The 19,171-nt window shown below is 39.0% G+C and overlaps 1 long non-coding RNA gene across 2 annotated transcripts; it reads left to right on the top strand.

Annotated features, from left to right (window-relative positions):
• Window positions 1–10,252: 10,252 nt before the first annotated feature.
• Window positions 10,253–14,717, top strand: LOC125145655. 2 transcript variants are annotated; one of them, XR_007144061.1, is made up of 2 exons: window positions 10,253–11,350; window positions 14,175–14,717. It is a non-coding gene; the product is annotated as an uncharacterized LOC125145655 (long non-coding RNA). The 2 variants fall into 2 exon arrangements; XR_007144060.1 differs by having other exon boundaries at window positions 11,700–14,717.
• The last annotated feature ends 4,454 nt before the right edge of the window (window positions 14,718–19,171 follow it).

Below are 19,171 nucleotides of genomic sequence, written 5' to 3'. Positions count from 1 at the left end.
TCAGTTTGGATGGAAAGCTGATCATACTCTTCTTAAGGTGCACTTCTGTTCTGCTGGGTACTGCTCCCAAATCAGCCTGAGATGGTTCCTGTCAGTATGCTCTCCATGGCACAGTTTAAAGTATCCCAATCGTCCAAAGTGGTAAAAGAAAAACATCAATGCTCCTTCCTCACCAGGGAATTCATGTGACAAGACCATTACGGGTTCTGCATGATGTGAACACCGAGGTACAGGAAAATTTAGCCACTCTCTACACCGGGGTCCTGTTGATCTTCAGGCTGTTAACTCCTCTTCTTCCCTCTAATGTATATCTTGTTGACATTTAGAAGGAGCTTGTTCTTTTTTGATTATTATAACCGTTTTGATGCAATTAATAATTTATTAACTGTTCAAACCTGATCATAACTACTGTATAGGTTGACTATTTGGAATATTATAACACTAGAGCAAAGGGTTGCTGAATTTTCATCTGTGAATGGTCAGAAGTTATTGATTAATGTTCTTTAACAGCACGTTGTCAATAGTTCCAGCTGTGATATTAATAAATGCACTCATTGGTGCTCCTATTCCAACTACTTACACGGGAAACTGTAGGCGATACGCTCCAAATGACATTGTGGAATTTTTCATCAGCAGTCTTTTGAATTTTTTGAACAAATATGTATTTACAATCAAGGAATTTGGTAGCAGCTGTTGGTGACCACATAAAATAATGACACTATATATTTCATTTATGAAGTGACAAAAACAGACAATAAACAAAGCCGAAAAGTACCAGGGTGCGTCGTGCTGCGGCTGCCATCCGCAGCACCACAGTGTATTTTGTTAACAGCCAAAGATAAAGCTGTCTTGATTAAAGACATAGGACTTATAAGTTTATTAGCAACATGACAAGCTGAGAAAAAGAGAGAGCTTGTGGATGGTTGTGGAAATGACTGTTTATAGTTGTTTTAAGTGATAAGTGAATCTAACTTGTTTTGTAGATGTTCCAGAACATTAAACATCAAAATTGATTCATGGCTAAAAGAAAAAAAAGCGTTGGCAAATATGAGAAAGAAAACATTTCAGAACATGCTGTTATTGGGACACGATCAACACTGGGGTGGTAAAAGCAATCAAATAATAAATAAGCTAAAACCGGAACATTTTACTATGTTAATAGAACATATAGTACCAAGGGCGTCGATTTGGGTAGGGACGATAGGGACATGTCCCTACCAATATCCAGGGAACACTCAAGTGTCCCTAGCAATAATTCGACCAAGCATATATATATTTATACATAACCACTGATGTCCGTCTGTGTCTTGTGCTTTGTTTTACTTATTTCACTTAACATTTATCCAGGAATCATTCAATAAGATGAGAATTTTACAACGGCGTTCTGTAAAAAATAGCGCAACTTGTGGAACACAAACGGTTAACAGAGCTACCACCTGCAATGGATCCCGCCTCTGTAACTCACCTCTCTAAAAGGATGGGCCTTTGCCTTTTTTGAGTCCTGCCTCTCTAACCCACGTCGCTGTTTGATTGGCTTTGTTTTTCTCGCTAATGTGTTGAGGGAGTCTGCAGCTATATTCCGTTGTATGAAGCAATATGCAACGTGATTATGCACGCTACCAGTATGTGAGGAAGAAAGTATTCTTATAACAACAGTTTTATGCACAAAATACGGGGAATGTTGTCCCCACCAATGTCACAATCAAACTTTCGCCATTGTATAGTACATTGCTGACCTGATTAATAGTGGCACTGTTGATTGCAGGTGATGGGGTTCACGATATTTGCGATCGTGTTATTTGCTATACACTCTTAACTCTACAGGAAGCACAAATCAGGCACTCACTATATTCACCCTACTGTCAGTAGTGATGCACAGACCCGATGACATCAGTGCAGCAGACAAGTTTTGAGCAATAAATTGTCCTAGATGGTCTTCAGGAAAATAAGCTGTTTCCAAGCATTTACTGTTCAGGTTCCATTCACCATCAGTGAAATGCACACTTAAACTTATGTACGGCTCCACGTGCGCGACGTGACCAGATATCTTTGGTTGTTGCAAAATACAAGATGGTGGACGGCTCTTTATCCACCGTTTTTTCGACACTCGGGAATTGCAATCTTCGTATAAAACTTGCTTCCCGGGACAAGAAAGCAGGGATCGATCACAACTAGTAGTCTTTCAAATCCTGACATCTCCACCCCGCTGGATGTCATTGTATCACTTGGATGATTTCTCATAAGGCATTGCTGTAGAGTACCTCTCCATCGTGAACTCCTTGTGGGGTGTTTGATGAGGTAGGCGGACGACATGCTGTATATTCCAAAGGGTGAGAGCGGTTAAGTTGCTTGTGTTTCTGCTCTTTGTCAGGAAGTTGTTTTTTTTTTTTGCCAAGCTTTCACTCAACAGTGTTGTGATGTTAGTCAGTCACAAAAAACAAAAAACTGCCACTTGCGAGCTGACATCTCACTGCCGGCGGCCATGACACACATTTTTACACATTTTCATGTTTTTCCTGTCACACGGAGACGGCGCAACTGAACCCCACAGCAACAATTGGCTGTTTGCTTGTCACTCCTTTATAAGGGCATATAATTGGCCTTATAACTAACAAAATGTTGTTTTTTTTTAAAATCCTTATCGATAAAGGTGTATCCTTGATAAATATCGATATCATTTTATCGCCCAGCCCTAGTAATTTATTAAAAACAGTGAAAATAATTAATCGTTCTACCCGTAGAATGCTCCAACCTTTGTACGTTGTGTTGCTTAGCAACTACACAGTGTTGAAATTGCTTATTAAAGCAATAAGCAACACAATGTTGGATGTTACTGTGATGTTGCTTTTTTCCAGTAAATCAAGCTTTATGTTTTAAATAATTTGAATGATGTGAACGATATCAATCAATGAATAGTAAAGCTTATTTCAGACAATGATTCCTCAGCAACATTTTACTGGGGCTCAATAAAAACGGTCCAGCGTCACCCTGGTTGCTATGGTTTCAGAATAAAAATCCTAAATCTCTACAATTTTAAACCTTAATCCACATATAAGAGGCAGATGGAAATCTCTTTCTTTTTTGATTCTAATTTTAAATGGATTAGATTGGATTGAATGTCTGCTGAGTTGATAAAAGGAGTTTGGGAATGAAATAGCTTTAATGCTTGTCTTTAGATGGAGATGGATGGGGAGAGAGAGAGCGACCGTACTGTAGGAGACTGAGAGAATGAAGAGAACGACGGAGACTGGAGTTTAACCGTCCATGAAATGTAATCATTGAAGCCTTGTCTCTATTTCCTCAGGTCCCAGACTGAGCTGTTTGATCATGAACTCAGACTGGGGACACTTGACACGTTGCTGAAGATGGCTCTAATTAGACTAGGTCAAGAAGATGCTGTGGTGTTAGATATTTATAACTCACTGCTGGATATCTACTAATATTGTTTTAAAATATTTATGCGCTCATCGTCTGGGTAACATTGTGGAAACAAGGAAAGTGCATTATATAATGAGTCTGTGGCTCACGCCTCCTTAATGTTCTGTGGCAAAATCCATCTAAGGAAAATGAGCTGTGCGTTGTTGTCTTTAAGAAGAACATGAATGCTTTTGCAACTCACGTGCCATTGAAATCTAATTACATCGATTTTCTGTAGCCAGGTTTGAAGGATTAGCCGTTTTAAAATTGTAGCTCTGCTGCTAGAACAGCGATGTATGAGCTCTGGGTTGCTTCAGATGTAATGTTAGTCCTTGGAGGTAATGTAGCATGAAGTGAACTTAAGGTCATGTGTGCTCATTATTGCCCTCTCTTACTCTGCTTAATGAATCGCCTGGTAGAGACGTACAAAATATGTGGACTGCTCACTAACTCTGCTTATTAACATTAAGAATTTTTCTTCTTTACTTCCATCAGGTCACTGAAGTACAGTTTCTTTACTGTATTTCTTTATTACGTTACATGTTAGTTGTAGCTCTATCTATCTATCTATCTATCTATCTATCTATCTATCTATCTATCTATCTATCTATCTATCTATCTGAGAAGTCCATTGGCACAACAGTCAGTTCCGGACGATTATGCTGTTTTGATATTGTTTATCAAATCTGATATAAAAATTTAGAATATACATGATAAAATTTTAATTATAATTCATCATGTATCGAATTGCTCGTCTGTGTTCACCAGATAAAATTTCACTTCCTGGTCTGAAACGGTTATGAAAGTAGCATTAATGAACTTATCAACAAATATTTAAATTCAAATTCCAATTTATTTATATAGCGCTTTTAACAATTGACATTGTCTCAAAGCAGCTTTACAGAACATAAACATAAAACAAACAAAAAAAAATGTAATCTAAAGATTAATATAATACAAAAATTCAAGATTAATATTAGATATATGTAAATATGTTTTGTGTTTATCCCCAATGAGCAAATCTGAGGTGACTGAGGTGAATGTGGTGAGGAAAAACTCCCTTGGATGGTGAAGGAAGAAACCTTGAGTGGAGCCAGACCCATAGACTCATTATCCTCATTTGGGTGACACTGAAGGGTGTGATTATAAATATACGCTAATTCAATATACGTCCGACAAATGGCTTATTGATGAGGAGTTTGGTGTCCTTAAAGTCCACATGTAGTCTGTACTTCATGAAGTACAGATCAACTTGAGCTGGAACATCTCCAGATGTCTCAGGATCCTCACAGAGTCGGCCTCATCTCGGTGATGGTCCAAAATCTTCATGGCACGGAAGACAATCGGAGCTGGTACGATTTATGGATGCCTCAGGATGGGTAGAAAAAGAGAAGCAGCTGAGAGGATTTAGCGTAGCTGCTGTTCATAATATTACCAAGCACTAGATGATAATGTACATTTGATCAGATGTACTAGAGCACAAGATTATGAGAAGTATTATGTGTACACCTGACTAAAGAGACATGTCTGTAATCTACATTTAAACTGGGAAAGTGTGTCTGAGCCCCGAACTCTGTCAGGAAGGCTATTAGTATTTAGTAGATTTTTGATATTCTGCGATCTACTAGAAGTCCAGAGTTTTGTGATCTCAAAGAGCGTGAAGGATTGTAACGTGTTAGAAGACTGGTTAGATACATGTGAGCTAAACCATTTAGAGTTTTGTATGTAAGTAGCAGCAGTTTGTAATCCATTCTAAACTTAACAGGTAGCCAGTGTAGAGATGATAAGTTTAGGGTTATATGATTAGATTTTTTTGTCCTGGTAAGAACTCTGGCAGCTGCGTTTTGTAGCCTATTTATTGAAGACGCAGGACAACCCCAAACCCCTAGTAATGCATTACAATAGTCCAGTCTGGAGTTCATGAATGCATGAACTAGCTCCTCAGCATCAAATACAGACAGGATGTTTCTTAAGCTTGGCATATATTTCTAAGGTGGAAGAAGGCTGTGTTTGTAATATGGACGATATGATTTTAAAGGGACAAGTTGATGTCTGATATAACACCTGGATCTATCACTGACAAGCTAGTAGTTACGGTAAATCTGTCTGAATGGAAGTTGTATTGTGAGAGCTCCTGTGTACCGAATATGACAAACAATACTTGATAGAAATGAAAGAAGCCAATTTCATCAGAAGACAGAAAAAATAAACAAATCTACAGTATGTGAGCTAGCTAGCGATCTCACGGACATGCTATAAAACGAGCGTGCCTTCTTTAGGATAAGTTTTGCTAGCGGACCAAAACTAAGACTAAAAAATATTCTCTCACGTTGTGTAAGAAACGTCACTTACTCCTGGTCACTTAATATCTAGTTTACTGAACTGTTGTATTAAAGCTTATATGGTGGGAGAAAAAAACGTGGAACTACTGAATTTAACTACTTACTCGTGGTCTCTTTTTCTTCTTTTGTATTTATATATTGTGTCGTGTATATAATGTATACTATATTATGTCTTTATTCTTTTATATATTTGCATTTCTTTTTCTTTGCTGCTGTAACGTAGAAATTTCCCCACTGTGGGACGAATAAAGGTATACAGTATCTTATCTTATTTCGGAACGTTGTTAAATTGTAGAATCTCTACACTTATTTAGAATTTTCAGTATTACAGCACTGTTTAAACTAAGAACTGTTTAAAATTCCAACAAAAACTTCATTAGAGTCTGAACAAAGTGGTTGTTTAGAAGGCTTTGCAGAAATAAAAAAAGAAATAAATAAGGAGCCGAGTCCATAAACAGTTGCAATGTGGTGTGATTAGAGTGTTTTGCATATCAGCTACTTGAAGAAGAATGACCGCCTTCCCAGTATGGCAGCTCATCCATCTATTTCTAAAGACGATCTGCTTTTAAATTAATGAACAATAAAATCAATTAAGTAGATCAGAACAACCAATCAATAGCCTAATTACAGCTAATTTAATGCTTCAGCTGGAATTGATTCTATTTATTATGCAGCTGTAACTTAATCAAACATCAGCTAGTGTGAAGATAAAGATGCACACACAAACACACACACACACACACACACACACACACACACACACACACACACACACACACACACACACACACACACACACACACACACTTACTCATGTGTGCACATACACATACACACACAGTGAGTTTCTCTCACTTTCCCTGCAAGTAGGCAGTGAGTTTGATACATAAACACTTGCTCTTGGGTGTAAACACACATTTTGTGTGCACCCCCACCCCCCACCCCGACAAACACACACACACACACACACACACACACACACACACACACACACACACACACACACACACATACATATTCTCTCAGTCTTTGTACAAGTATGCAGTAGAAAACTAGGGCTGTGGAAGTTTAGTAGTTAAGGTGAAGGTCCACTGAGCAGAAGTTTTGTGAGTTTGAACCCCAGGTCCATCAAGTGTCCACTGCTGGGCCCTTGAACAAGGCCCTTCATTCTCAGTTGTAAAAAAAAAATAAAAAATAAAGATATAAAGAGATAAAAAAATTTAAACTGCTTTGAATAACATTGGATTTTTTTAACGCTGGTTTGTTTTGAGCTCTATAGAACATTTCCAATTCAAAGACGATATCTTAATGACGAAGTCCTAAATTCACACTCAGCGGTGTGTGAATTTAAGTCATTAAAGGAATGTTTAAGTCATTCAGGATTACAGCAGCATTAACACCGAATCCATGTTCGTGTTCTGCTTTTTGTTCTGAACTTGGCATCCATCTTAGATTTCTATTCATGTATGTAAGCTTTGGCTAAATGACTAAAGCCTATGAACACAAAAACCATTGTGGATATTGCAGCATAATTCAATTTGCTATACCATTTTCTGGGCAGGATAATTACAAACCGGATTCCTGCATCCCCCATTTGCTACCGTTGACTCTCTCTGGGTTATAATAAAAGAGTAAAAAGACATTTTCAGAGTCTCTTTTTTCTTCACTAGAGTCATACATACAATTTTTATATGAGTATAGATTACAGACTCGGTGATACTTGTGTGACTTTGGGTTCAGATTAATAAAAAAAAATACCAACAGATAGACCCATAAAATCCATATTTTTAGCTGTACATCACAGCTGTAGTTCATTTCAGACTTAAGAAATGCCAATGGCAGTAATGAAGCTGTAAATTCAGACTAAACCAATCTTATACAAATGATATCAGGTTTCAGTGTTTAGGATTTTATTAGGAAAAAGCACACCAGTGATCTGGCAACACCAGCTTGTATAGCAAGCTACACAGAGACATGGTAACTGCTCATATCCTATCCAAGATCTCTCTCCAAATGCCTGGAAGCTCAGCGGACAACTGTCACTTCTCCAGCCTTCCGATCTCCGACGTCATCCAGCTCATTATCACTCACAGCTGTGTCCAACTCAGCTAAGTTAAACCTGCCATTAGCTACAGCATGCATTATTGAGTCTGGTCAGTCTCCTGTGTTCAAATTCCTCCTGACAGTTTTATGGTTTTGGATATGAACAGCATGTACGGAAAATCTACACCATTTTACTCCGTCTAGTAGAACGCTTCTTGTCTTAGAAACAGGATAATTAAGATCAGAAATATAATAAGCTGGATCTGTTACTTGTTCATGGTGGATCTCTTTTTTTACCGAATCAGTCAATTACCTTGAGTTTCACAGAGCATTTTATTTTCCAAAGAAAAGACTTTTTACATGTCTCCAGGAGCATCAAGAGAAATGCACTATATGGACAAAAGGATGTGGAAACCTGACCATCGCATGCATATGTGCTTGTTAAACATGTCATTTCACATTTATTCCCCTTTCCTGTTATAATAAGACTGGGGGGCACGGTAGCTTAGTGGGTAGCACGTTCGCCTCACACCTCCATTGTTGGAGTTCGATTCCCGCCTCCGCCTTGTGTGTGCGGAGTTTGCATGTTCTCCCCGTGCCTCGGGGTTTCCTCCGGGTACTCCGGTTTCCTCCCCCGGTACAAAGACATGGTAGGTTGATTGGCATCTCTGGAAAATTGTCCATATTGTGTGAGTGAATGAGAGTGTGTGTGTGTGTGCCCTGCGATGGGTTGGCACTCCATCCAGGGTGTATCCTGCCTTGATGCCCGATGACGCCTGAGATAGGCACAGGCTCCCCGTGACCCGAGGGAGTTCGGATAAAGAGGTAGAAAATGAGTGAGAGAGAGTGAGTGTTATAATAAGTGCCACTACTAATACTCTCCCTCTGTCCATCTGTCTGTCTGTGCACTCATGGGCTGCTACCACTGGTGCAGCACTGAATTAATTACCTCAACATCCAGCCATTAAAATGTCCGAAAATCATACAGATTGCTTAACATTCAAAGTAATGCCTCGCCTTCGCTCGCAGAGCTGAGAGGCAAACGGAGTTGAAGGACAATGAGCATCTATGTCAATATCTGTTGAATAAAATCCACAGCTGACAACCTGCATAAATATTTGGCCTCCATTGATTAGCCTCGAAAATGACCAAACAGTTTATCACTTCATTAGATTGAAAATGTTGAGAAACTAATAAGCTGGTGGTGAACATCTGTTGTTTAGATGACGCGTTTCCATCGTGTGCTGTTCGGGACATCTCACCTCTCAGAGCTGTTTTATACTGCAGGTAGAGCGTGAAGACAAATATTTAGTCTGTATTAAGTTCAGGCCTGGGACATCAGGAGAACGTTAATTGAAGTGACATGGAAAGTGGAAGAGCGGCCGTCAAACAATGCTCACATGTACGAAGAAAAAAAACTACGGAGTCACCAATAGCTGTTCCTCCTACTACTGGTTTCCATTGTAACAGCGTTTATCAGTGGGTGGAGCAACTAGCTTTCCAAATAAAAAATTGGAGGGAGATTTGGTGTTTATCTTCATCGTATCATACGAGCTGATAGAAAAGCAGCGTGTGCTCTTCATCGCAGATCACGTGACCAAGTATCTTCACTCTCGTTGGTCGTAGCTGCTTCAAGTCGCTCCATATTTGCATACAGTTAAAGGTTTCTCAACTTTGTCAGCCAACTATTGCTGTTGCTCATGTCACTAGAGGCTAGTTGCCAGGGGCTAATGTTGGGGGTGTTTAATGGAGTGACTGTTATATGTTTTATATGATAATCACCATTAAACTTTCCATAGAAACAGATGTGTAATGCCTTAACCAGGGGAGGTTTCCCTCCAGTTTTGTAGCTGATGTTTACATAATTATAATCATAATAAATCACATGCACACACAACCCAATCATTTCTAGATCTTCTATAGATATTCAATTTATCTCAGATTTATGTTCAAGCTCAAAGAATTAATTCAATTGTTTTTTTGCTTTAACACCCCTCTTGGGGTAGAAATACCATACTAATCACCATTAGTTTTGAGGCGCTAATTCTAAACATTAGAGTCATCATGAACATTCTTAAGCTACTCGTTATTGTCTGCTGGGCTGCAATTTCAGTGCAATGTGTTGCATGAATATTTAAAGATCACTACAGTAGAACAGAACCTATAGACACTGGGGCATGTAAGTGTAAAAGTGCACTTAATGTAGCTTTTCATGAGCTTAAACAAAAGACGTAAAGGCGTCCATGTGTTTTCCACTTTGCTCGTCAATCATCCGGAGGTAAAAATGACATTATTATGTACAACTCGCAAATTACCACTTACTGTACACTATACTCTGTAACCTGCATTAACAAGATCTCATAATGGGCCTTAGGCTCTGTGTGAGATGTTTCCTTGACCATTGAAATTCTGGCTCTTCTAATAGACATAAATGGACTTCTGGTCAGTGGAGTTTTTCCTAAGAGAATTACTGTGCGTCTATATGCATGAAATATGGTGCGTACAAAAAATGTGCACTCTCTGCAAGCAGCAAATATAAATAATAAATTGCTGTAGCTTCTCTGGACGGCGGAGGAGAAGGCACACGTTTGGCAGCTGCAGTTTCTCATACGCAGTAGATCTCTGAATCAGCTCAACTTCGCGCCAGGAATAACTGATATTTGCAACCTCTCACTCTGTTGTGAAATATCACCTGACTCACAACTGTTCTCGTGCGCTGTTATTTCTCTCTCTGCCGTTTCTCTCCCAGCTAGACGCAGCGGCATTCCAGATGGCACGCTTTGCCTTGACAAATATTTGCTTACCGCCGTCTTCTTTTGTTTATTTAAGATTTATTGATTTAGCTGAACTGATCTTAACATGGTAGTGAGAAGCATAGACCTTCACTAATATTGGCTCTTTGGACGCCGTCGTATTGGGAAACTCGCTTCCAGCCGTCACGCACTTAACACATTTCCATTCCTCTGATCTCTTTCCTTTAATGATTTATCCTGGATTTTCTGTCACATGTGGGCAAAGATGTTCAGTGGCAGGGAGGGGTGAAGACGGCGGTCGGAGGAAATCAATTAATGTGGCCTTGTCATTGGAATCCTTCGAAAGCCTTACGGATTAAACTAAAGAAACAGGTCATTTTTAGAAGCACCGGGAGTTTAAGTGAAATGGATTCGAGTCCCTAGTGAGGAGGCTCTTTGACAGATCACCTTCTGTTCACCTTTTCTTAACTTCTGCCAAAAGAGAAACAATTGAAATAGTTGTATTTACTTACAGGGAAAAGCACCAGTGATGCTTGTGCAATCATTTGTTTTTGTCTGCTCTTGTCTTGTCTTGTCTTCTGACAGATGACTGACCCGGGGCGAAAACGCAGGGATGCCGAGCGGCGTTTGTTCTGCCGCACCCTGCTGACAGTCTGGGAGGGATCTCGGTGATCCGAGCTTGACTAGCTCAGCGGAAACAACAGCCCGTGTGCACTTGCTGTGAAACTGCTCACTCTATCGAACTGAACTCAGTTTGATGCCTTAATAAAAACAGTCACCAGGCTCCAAACACAGGTAAACGAGACACAGTTATAGTGTAACATCCTGGATTACAGCAACTGATATGTTTGTTATTGGCAGTTTAATGGGAAATCATGTTAGGCAAGGCAGAAACATAGCTCTAAGGTGGAGAGACGGAGAACAGAGTGGGAGGAGAAGAATATGACTCTGACAAGGCTGCGTATAGCTATGGCAGAGGAGCAGATGTGAATCCGCTGGCTCTGTATTTTATCCGAGGCATGTTAGGTGTGCAGTCATGCGACACATCTGCAGCAGGAACTTCATTACTACAGTATAAAAACATTTCCCTGGTGATAATTCTTTTATAAAGAGAGAAACCTGATCTTAATATTTTTTTATACAGAGCTAGCGTCGGCGCCGCAGAGCATAAACACTGAACAGAACCAAGCAGCCTGGAAGAGAAGACGCCATTCACCCCGGTGCGCTGATAGAAAAAAAAAAAAATCCTGCACTACTCAATTTCTTAATTCCACTATCTAATGCTAATGGACAAAGAGATAAAGTCATGAAGCAATGAAATGAAATATTTCTCGTATTATTAGCCGAGAGCGGAAATTAGAATGACAATAAGACAGAGCCACTATGGAGCCAAGACCAGTGCTGTGCTGTGTTATGCATCCAAGAGCTTTCTATAACAGATAGATAGACCGACAGACCGACAGATAGATAGATAGATAGATAGATAGATAGATAGATAGATAGATAGATAGATAGATAGATAGATAGATAGATAGATCGGTAGATCGGTAGATCGATCGATCCTTTATTCATCCCAGTGGGAAATTCACAACTATTATTATTACTATTAATCATAATGTTTAATGATGTACATATAAGCATTTGAGGTCATCTTACTGTATATGAGTTACCTACAGTAGCACAGAATATGTAATTCATCTAATTTACAGATGCAGAAAGTGTTTCAGAGGTTTCTCAGTGCTGAGATTTACAAGCAGGAAGCATCTCTAACTGCTGCAGTGTGAATATAAAAGTGCATTACAGTGTTTTTAGTTGTCCTCTGACCCTGAATATTCCCAGACGCCAACAAATGGAGTTTGCTCCTGTTTTTGTTGTGTCCGTGTTGATCATTGAACGTCTTTGACATGTCTCAGTCCACAGTGGAGGTTAATATGAATCTCATACGAAAGTAGACTTTCTGTATTTCCAAGTATTTCTGTTTTTTTTTTTTTTCTACTCTACTAGGGGCAATCATACAAATGTTTATATCGTCAGAATAAACGCTGATATCAAACCCATTTCTGCTCTCTGAGATGCCCCAAGTTGTTTGTTCATCATCAGCTCAAATTTACCTTCGACACAAATTCTGTGTTAGATTATCAACAGCGGGATGAACACGCATTTCACGCCTTATGCCAACGGAGTCCTAACTTATTTTAATTAAAAATCTCAGCCAGAACCTCATTCATTTCTTTATACTGATAGAAAATGCCCCATGAGTTAAGGCTGAAACTCCTTCTATGAACAGTGGACATAGGATACACACTTATCTATTTTTTATACACACATCTATTCATCATTCATACATTGCTCAAGTGGAAACAGAGATTTCAGTGACTTACATCGTCGTTGCAGAAACACCAGACTGATTAGTTTTTCATGAAGCATCTCAGATATTTCTAATTGAGATTTCTGATTATATGCCAAAAAATCCCCTTCTTACAGACCGAATCTCCCAAGACGAGTGCTTGTTAAAACGTGACAACGTTTTGATCTGCTGCAGATCTTCTATAATCTCAGACACTGAAATCCATAGAGAGAAATCTGCCTCGGAAGCCAGGACTGATGAGATATTATTTAATTAGGAATGAAGAGATTTTGGTTTCCATCAACTGTCTACCGACGGACTGAATGTTTTGTACCAAAATCATTTTGGACATCTCTATGATTCCCTCTAAGCAGCTCTATGCAATAGTGTGATGCTGCCACCACCGTGCTTTACTGTGTCCTGTGCCTAGGGTGGATTTTAGGATGCTAAGCTGTCTCATTTTTCACCAAACATCCATCATGAAATAAAATAATGTTCTTATCAGAGCACAAGACATTTTTCTACATACTTTGGCAAAAAAAAATGAATGATATGCGTATCATAATTTCTTTTGAACGAGAGTTTAAGTGAGACTGGTTTATAATGAGTGAATTATAAATGCTTATGATTGTGTTATGAAAGCTTAATGTCAGGTACCTTTTAAATTGTCACAACCAGAGGAGGAAGGAGGCGGACCCGCACACAGGATAGCTTCAAATGAAAGGGGTTTAAAAAATGATAAAGACAAATACAGGACAACAACGAGGACTAAAATAATACACATGACGAAACCAACCTAGACTAGACGTGACCAGTGAATCCGCGCTGCTATCGGCAACGCGGCTCACATTTATACACAGGACAATAATGACACAATGAGGAGCAGGTGTGGTGACAGGGAGGAGCAGACGAAGGCGGGGCAGACACGTGACGAGGAACGACAACGATCACACGTGGCCGAAAGTCCGTGCTGAACCCTGACATAAATAAAGTGTTAATGTATTGCACATACTAAATGCTAAATGTTGGGAGAAAATATAACTGGATATTTTATTCTCAACTTTGTAAATAAAACATATATGCATATATGTAGAAATGCATGATATTTATTCTTCTAGATCATTTGGATCGGTGATACAGTTCTGAATCCGAATCCAAACAAAATAAAATCCAATTGAGAGAGATATCTGTGTCACTATGCACAAAGATTTATGCTGTATCTATAACTATAAAAAGCTCTTTTGACACTTTTCTCTCTGCACTTTCTTTGAGGCTATTTATGCAAGCCGTGTTCCTTTTCTTGCTGACTCAAGCCATCCTGGTTGAGCACAGCGAGCATGAGCGTGGCGTGTGGAGAGCATCATGCTGAAACGTGCACCTAGCTGCAGCAGACGTGGAGCAGAACTGATATCCAGCCAGTTCGGACACTCCTGGGATGTGTGAAGGGCTTTGTTTTTGACCTTGAACAAAGTGAGGTCATCATACAGTACTGACTAGTCCCATGCTTCCATTGGCTATAGTGGCTAATATAGTGTCTCTCCAGACGAAAAACTATTCTTTTGAATACTGAACCCATGCACTGTATTGGTTTAGAGAAGGTGTAACTGAAGCTGAGTGAACTTCACGCTGTACTGTACTGTATGTGCGATAGGTCACAGGGGGACAGGTCTCGTTGCATGTAAGTGATGCATTTAATAACAGCATTTTAACCTTTCGAGAACTTCTGTATCACCCATCACTGTTTATTTGCTGTGCTATAGACTTCCCTTGTGTGCTTCAGTGAAGCAGAAATAATATTAAAAACAACAAACTGAACTACATTTGAACACTTTTTTCCCCTGACTCTCTTACACTACACTGGTTCCTAGATGGATGAACATCTAATGATGGAGTGATAATAGCAGGGAGGTTGAGCATGGAGTAATAGTAAAGAATCTGATCTTAAGGCATAAAGCAAGGCTACTGTAGTTATAAGGTCTACACGGTCAGCCTGGTCGTTGGCTGAGTGCATCAGGAATAAGCATTTCCACTCTGATGACATATCTTCTTCTCTCTTTATAGCAAGTCTTCTCTTTTTTGTATTTTTTTCCCCTTTCATCCCATATTCTACTCTTACATTTCCATCTTCTCTATGGCTCTTTGATTGCAGCTTTGGCATTTGCTCCTGAAACACACCCTGTACTTGATTCTTCGTGACATTAAGCCTGACACACCAAGTAACACTGAGTATTCTCTCTCTCTCTCTCTTTTTTTTAAGCTAAATGTGTTCTTCTTTGTCAGCAGTGGTTGATGATTATTTTTTGTGTCATGTGTCTTAAGCTCTTACCTAAGACTGTACTGACCTGTCATGGGATCCTGGGGTAGTTTGTTATTTTACTGGCGCTCCTGTGTGCCATAATTTATTCCCTTCTAATCTGCTATGTTGATATTTTTCTCTTGCCTTTTTTTTGGGGGAAAAAAATTAGTCTTTTAATTCTAATCATTTCGGCCTTGTTCAGATACTGTACAGTGTAAAAAAAGATGCCTGACAGCTGCATGCGGTGCTCCAGATGTTAAACTCATGAATAATGTGTAAGGCACATTCGCCTCACACCTCCAGGGTCGGGGTTTGATTCCCGCCTCTGCCTTGTGTGTGTGGAGTTTGCATGTTCTTCCCATGCCCTGGGGGTTTCCTCCGGGTACTCCGGTTTCCTCCGGTCCAAAGACATGCATGGTAGGTTGATTGGCATCTTGGATAAATCATTACTGTTTTTATTTAGCACTTCTTTACCTGCATATCAAATTAAAATCTTTAGAAACTCACTGATGCTATTTAATAAACAGTAACACTGATTTATTTATTTATATTCTCCTTGATGGTTACAAATGATTTAATTGTTTACATTCAAGTTAACGTGATTTTTTTTTTTTATGTGAACTTATAACACATGAATGCGCTTCTGTTCTTGTTCCCTCGTTATTTTGTTCCTTATTGTGGTGTCATGCCATTGTTTTTTTTTCTTTTTTTTTTACTCTTATTTCTGCTTAAATAGCAATAAACTAATCCCAATAAACTAATCCAATCCAAATACAGCTTTTTCTAGCAGGTTTTAAATGCTTTCTTTTGTTGAAATCATGTTGAAAAATACATCAAACTGAAAAATGAGTGAATATTCGGTGCATTTCACATCACATCAGCACATCATGATTTTTTTCTTCTTCTAAAAAATCAGAAATAAATCGAACTGATTAGGCTACTAGAAATGTGGAGGTCACAGTTTTGTTTTGCACTTTTATAAGAAATTTACATTAGCGCTATGACGAAGCTGAGATCGTAGAAATGAAAGAAACGCCCAAGATAATGAACTTAAAACCCAGTCAGAGATCAATAAAATGAAAGCAGTATCCATCCTGGCTCCCTTTATTTTGACTCTCAGGCTTCAGTATCAACATGGCCTTCAGTGTCCTCTAACCAAGACAAAATAAAAGCTTTAAAGTACTACGCTAACAACGGTAACATGCTCTTTAATTAAAGGCCCTGAGCGCATCGCTTATCCTATGTTGCAGTGACCCCCTTTAAGCCCAAGTCATTTACTGAGAGACATGAATCCTCTCCAACATCATTAGTGTGTTTTGCCTTGACCTCTATGAGCGAAATTTCTCCGTAATTATCCTTTATAATTGTACTGCTTGTTGATGTGGTGTCTAATCTGTGCGGTTTAATCCTCAGACTGGCTGCTTTATTTCCCTGATGAAAACATGGCTAGTTTAGCGGCATCTTGTTCTCCTGCCCACATCAGAGTGACTTCGGGGATTTTGTAAGCAACAGCCTTTCATCATTAAAGATGGCAAACACTGCTGTTTTTCTTTTTTCTCCCCCCGATTGCCTTTTAGTCAGGGACAGCGCTGAGGAATTAAGAGGAAGCACATTTTCCTTCCTGTTTTTAACTCTCTCTCTGTCTTACTGTGGAATAAATGATGAGCAAGCCAGTGAGCTGCTGCTTTGGTGCATGTGTAATTATCGAGCTCCTTTCTGAGTTCTTAATTAAAAAGTAGGGTGATAAGCTGTCCGCAGTCGCAGGCATCGGTCATCATTAAAGCAACTCTTGTGAATGTGACAAGCGGATGATACCAATGATATAAAACTTAGCCTTACCTTAATAAAAGGCAGGGGGGATTAAAGGATCTTGCATACTGTAGTTACTTTTAGCTTGGACTCTAAGAGGGGTTAAGCGGTCCTGCTAATTAGAGAGGAGTGAAGATGGTGTTCTCCAAAAAGCCTGCTGTGTGTCTCGGAGTGTATAAAAAGAAACACACACATTCTGAGCCACAAAGGTCAGTGCATATCATCTTTAACTCTAGCAGTGTTTCAGTAAACATAATGTAGGATAGAAGTCTAATTGGTCTTTTTTGAATTAGGTAAAAATTAATATTTCTTTTTAAAGTCATTTGAATTTTTAGGTGCGAGATACAGTATATGGCAAGTAACGCAAAAACCACACATAAATAGAAGTGAATTAAAGGCAGGGTCTCTTATGTTTGAAAGCCAATGTTGACATTTGAAATCACCAAAACAAACACGCCCCTAACCCAAATGGGTCCCACCCCTGTATTGATAGCTCCGCCCACACATACATACGTAACCCAGGCAACTAATGGAAAGAGATGTCTTTATCATAGCTGAAGGGAAGAACAATACGACTGCAGATAAACAAACAAGCAAAAATGACACACAAGCATAATCATGCAAAGGACGGAATATATTAGTTCTTTGTAACAAAGCAAAACCAACGTTACTCACCTATCGAGAAGGAAAAAAGCGCCTCGGCATCTTAAGTAAAGTTGGCCGCATATTCACAGATTGGAGTTTCCCCGAGTCAATAACTCCTGAGATAAACACTGTTACTACACAAAACGTGGTTGTAGCTGCCTCTCTACATTACTACGATAGAAAAGAGGTGTTATTTGTGTAGTAACAGTGTTTAGCTCAGGAGTTATTGACTCGGGAAACACGGATCTCCAGTGGTTAGGAGTTCTCACATGTGCTGTGTGTGGGCATGTTCTCCCTGTTCTTCAGGGTTCTCCTCCAGGTTCTCCAGTTTTCTACACCCCAAATCCAGACATGCCTTGTAAGCTGATTGGCATCTCTAAATTCTGTACTTCAGGTTCCTCACAAGCCTATGTAGGATAAGCGCTACAGAAATTGGATGGATGTATGGATGGATGCAACATTTACATAGAAAAGATATTCTATCTCACAGTAATAGTTATTACACAACACTACTAATATCAGTAATTTCATTACTCGAGAGAGGAACCTGATCTTAATTGTGAACAAATGATTCAATACAGACATTCAATATGTGGTAAGATGGTCGGTGCAGTGGCTAACTGGCAGAAAAAGAAATGGCAAAACTCCAGAAAAGTCCAAGGAAAAATCTCATTTAATTGAGCCACCATTTTCAAACAGGTGTGACAGAAGCCAAGGCAAAATCTCCATTGAAAATCAAAATGTAACCAATAAACAAACAAACAAACAAATAAATAAATAAACTGTTCAAAGTACAACTCAACACATAACAAAAAAAAAAAAATTACAACGGGGAATAAATAGATGGTTGGCTGCCGTTCCAACGAACAAACTTTTTATTTATTTATTTATTTATTTATTTATTTATTTATTTATTTATTATTATTATTATTTTCTCTCTCTCTCTCTCTCTCTCTCTCTCTCTCTCTCTCTCTCTCTCTCTCTCCTTCACCATTTCCTTTGTTCTTTTATAGTCTTGGTCCCCTCCCTTCATATTCAAACGGACCAATCATAACACTTTGTTTGTTACGTATATTTTACCCTTCACAGATTTTTTCAATTTACAAGTCACACCAAAATATAGTCTACCTGTAATCAAAGGCATTGTCCTTTAACAAATCACCAAAATGTCTACATTCAAGAAATTTTAATCCATGCATTTTTAATTAGGCGACTCCTCCCCTTCAGGATGCTATAAAACTGATTTCCTGTTTCCAGGCCACTCCTTTTTAGGCCTTTCCAGGACCGGTAAGATACAAACATTCATATTAATATACAAACATTTATTGAATTCTCCTTTGTACGCTTCACATTGCTAGCAGTCACCATGTAATGTGCACCTTCCATGTGACTGCTTCTAAAGTAAAACAAACACAAAATAAAGAACTTACCAAACTGTCTCATGTATTTATTTAGCCTGAACTATGTGTGCTACATCACACAATACATTACATTTCTAGGTGCAGTTAGACTTACTGAA

This window comes from Tachysurus fulvidraco, chromosome 10 (assembly GCF_022655615.1).
Source record: "Tachysurus fulvidraco isolate hzauxx_2018 chromosome 10, HZAU_PFXX_2.0, whole genome shotgun sequence".
In the NCBI taxonomy this organism is placed as follows: Eukaryota; Metazoa; Chordata; class Actinopteri; order Siluriformes; family Bagridae; genus Tachysurus; species Tachysurus fulvidraco.
This window is presented reverse-complemented; position numbering and strand designations above follow the sequence as displayed.